We start from the raw sequence: 3536 nt of genomic DNA, 5'->3' as shown, positions 1-3536 counted from the left end.
TACAAAGTTGGTGTTCCCAAAATTCTTTTAAAAGTACAGACCAAGCAGGAATTAACAGGCAACAATACATGGCTTTTGAGAATTATAAGTCAGCAGGTAAATTAATGCATGGCTTAATAACTTCGAAAGGTGAGCAAAATTATTAGGTAACAGTAATGTGAAAATACTATTTGTCTCAATAAAGATTATTTACTGGAATGCTTCCTATCCCATTTGGGAAAAGAACAATTGGGAAAAAGTGAATAAAGGAGAGGTTGGAAGGAAAGTCTCAGCTGGAGAATTTGCTGAAAGACACCCCCAAGAGTGTGTCAGTAGTTCTGAAACTACACAATAATTACGAAGGAAAGACTTAGGATGTCCTTTTTAACGCCATTCAGGACGTTGTGGAGGAAATGGAAGTAGATGTCAAGAATAAGACCAATTTTTCCGTTTTGCTGTTTACAACTGGAAAGGTGAGAAATACACTGTAGAGCTAATTAGAATGACTACACTGTATGTCAATATGGCGAGCAACATTATTATTTGAGACCTCAGGTATCGTTCTTGTTTATGCTACAGAATAAGTTGTCCTTGCTTGCTTCAGGAAATGACAAAGTTTTTGTGCTTAACAAAACGCCAATGAAAACTTCTCAACGAGTGTCTGTACATGTACTGCTTATAGAACCATCTGTCAGAGGTCTATTTAGCTTGAAGTCACTGAAAGTAACAATGTTATTAATTAACAACACCATATCATATTTGTAAAGTGTAATCATATCTTGTAGTGCAGGTGATCATTGTTAGCAGCTGACAACTGAACTGTCCAGTGACACTGAAATCTTTTCCATGTACCATAATAAATTATGTACACATCATATGCAGCACGTATCACTTTAGCTTTGACGAAGGGCTATTGCTCGTCAGCTTTTTAATTCCCTTACGATGATTAATTCACTTCATCAACTCGTTTGATGTATTGACACCTGCACCTTATGACAATTGATATGGACGGTTGGTTTATATTGCTTATAGTCATAAAGTAGCTTCGCATTATTTTGCATTAAATCACACTGGTAGCAGATAGTTTTTTTAACTGAAAAAATTCATTCAGGGGCCAGTGTAGCTCCCATTGCGTGCCTACGTTACATTAACATCTAGGAAATTGACCATGTGCTTGTGCAAGCTGTATTTCGTGCAGACATATTTTTTGACTGCAATGGTTGTTTATGTTGAACACTCTGACTAAACAGTCAGTGAGTTTTATTGTATTTCATGTTAATTTTAATTTCGCCGCTAAAGAGTAATTTCTTTTCGTAGAAAAACCAACGTTACATCACTGAAATTGCTGCAAGGGTTGAGTTTTTAATTTCAAGTTGCGGTTTTGCAAACTGCGTAACAACAACCAAGAGTTCTGAAATCGAACGTTCAATTGGATTTGATTACCCCTAAATCTTTCAGTGACTTTGGTTAAGTTTGATTACAGAATCAATCAAACTCAATCTGTGGATTGAGTTTTGATTAAGTTCGATTGACTTTGATTAAAATTCTGTTCAATTTTGTTCAATTAGCTATGCCGGGCATTCTCGATGAAAAAAAAAAAAAGATTGACCATTACTCATCAGAATGTTGGAAAGGGGCAAAAAACATTGAGGTTGCTTGTTATCAAAAAGCCTGTGGGATTCCCACAAAAGCCTGCATTTGAGGATATGTCCCCCATGTTCCAGGTCACAATCGAAGTCGCAATCTGTATCATGGGATCGATCAAAATGACGCGAGCCCCAAAAAGAGAAGGATTTGCCTTCAAATGCCTAAAATCCTTCCTCGTCAAGTACTACAAAAGTAAGAGCATCTAACAACCATCAAAAAGGTTATTTAGCAAATAGTATTGATTTCTGGACAATGAAAGGAGCAATTTGAGAATACCCAATGACCAATTACATGTCTGCTTATCTGACTTGTGAAACGAAGCCTTGGAAACGAAATTACGCCTAAACTTACAAAAAGGATAAGCATCTGTGTTTTCCACAAATGTGGTGGAGGAATACCAGGGGCTTTTGTTTTTTATTGTCAAATTGATTGACAACTGCATGTTGTATAAGCATTTCATTCCTAGAACAGTGTTTGAGTTTTGGGTCCTGAATTTTTATTTGTGAACCCTGCACAACTCCTGGAAGGCTCACATAGTATTTGTAGTGCAAACCCTGGCTACCAAATTAATAACAATTTTTGAAACCTTTAAATTAGAAATTTGAATTAGAAATATATTAATTCTACCCATGTCTGGGTTTCAGTGGTATCAGGAGTGTGGAAAATTAGGACTTGCTCCTCAAAGAATTACAAAATGGTCCAGGAGAACAGTAAAATGACCACAAGCAATTTATTTCCAAAGTTGCTACCATTTTTGATGTTCGTAAAGAACTAATTTGTGACATACGAGTTTCCACTCAGTCTTTGCAATGAAGTGGTTAAGGTTGAAATTGAGGAAGGAGATCACAATAGCCTCCACCATGCCATTGATGTGCTTATGGGATTATTCTAAATTAACCGTTGAGGTCAAGCTTGAGCCAGGTGCTGCAGAACCTCCCACTGTTAAAGTTAAACGAGTGGTGCATACCAAGGAGGTTATTGCAGAACTGAAAAGAGAAATGGGGCTGCATGATAGTAGAGGCAAGCGCTCACGTTCATGTTTTTTTTATATGCAAAATGGCCTGCCCAGTGTGACCAGTTAACGGCTGAAGATTCTCGATGTCTGTTACAATTTGACAAGCTACAGGCTGGAGTAAAGTTGTTATTTAGAAATGAGGGCCTTCTCCATATCCATTCCAGATTATCTGTCCAATTTACAAGGAAATTGGAGTGTGAAGCTCAATGAACTGGCTATGGGCACTATCACAACACCGCAGAGAGAAACACCTTGAAGACTCCAAAGGCATTGACATTGACAACTTTATCACTCAAAAGAAGTTGGATAAAGAAGGTAGACTTCCTGAAGGACTGGTCTTTACAGACAAAATGGTAGCAACTCCACAGGTCAGAGCAATGGTCCTGGCCCATGACATTTCTCAAGGATACTTACATCAAATGTAGCATTTTTGACAATAATGAAAATCTTTCTGTTCCTTATTGGGAATCTTTTTCAGGAGTTTGTAAGCTGCTGTAAAAATTTTTTAATGCATGATGCATTTGTCACCATGAAGAACCATTCTTATATCGCTGCCTGTACTTATAAAGACTCATCAGAGTAATTTTTTTTGCGTATGAATGATGTGACATGATTTGGCATTTAATTTATATAATTTTAGGGTATACTTTCTTTACTTTTTTAAATTTTTGTTATCACAGTATAGTGTGGGACCCCAAAATGCCAAAACTATTTTTGTGAAAAAATGAAGATTGTTATCCCAGTGTATTTATCTTACAGTCAATCTGAGATTTTTCTTTGACATGAAATTTTGCAATGTGGCAGTGCATTAATCCAGTACTTATTAACAGTCTACGTTAAGCAACTTACAACTTTCATTTCCAATTTGCTCAAGCAAGTTGACAAGTTATGTTTT

General features: G+C 36.6%; 1 pseudogene; it reads left to right on the top strand.

The window, feature by feature from the left end:
• The first annotated feature begins 1745 nt into the window (after positions 1 to 1745).
• On the top strand, positions 1746 to 3066 carry LOC149035326 (uncharacterized; annotated as a pseudogene).
• The last annotated feature ends 470 nt before the right edge of the window (positions 3067 to 3536 follow it).

This window comes from Pocillopora damicornis, chromosome 13 (assembly GCF_964200805.1).
Source record: "Pocillopora damicornis chromosome 13, jaPocDami1.2, whole genome shotgun sequence".
NCBI lineage: Eukaryota > Metazoa > Cnidaria > Anthozoa > Scleractinia > Pocilloporidae > Pocillopora > Pocillopora damicornis.
This window is presented reverse-complemented; position numbering and strand designations above follow the sequence as displayed.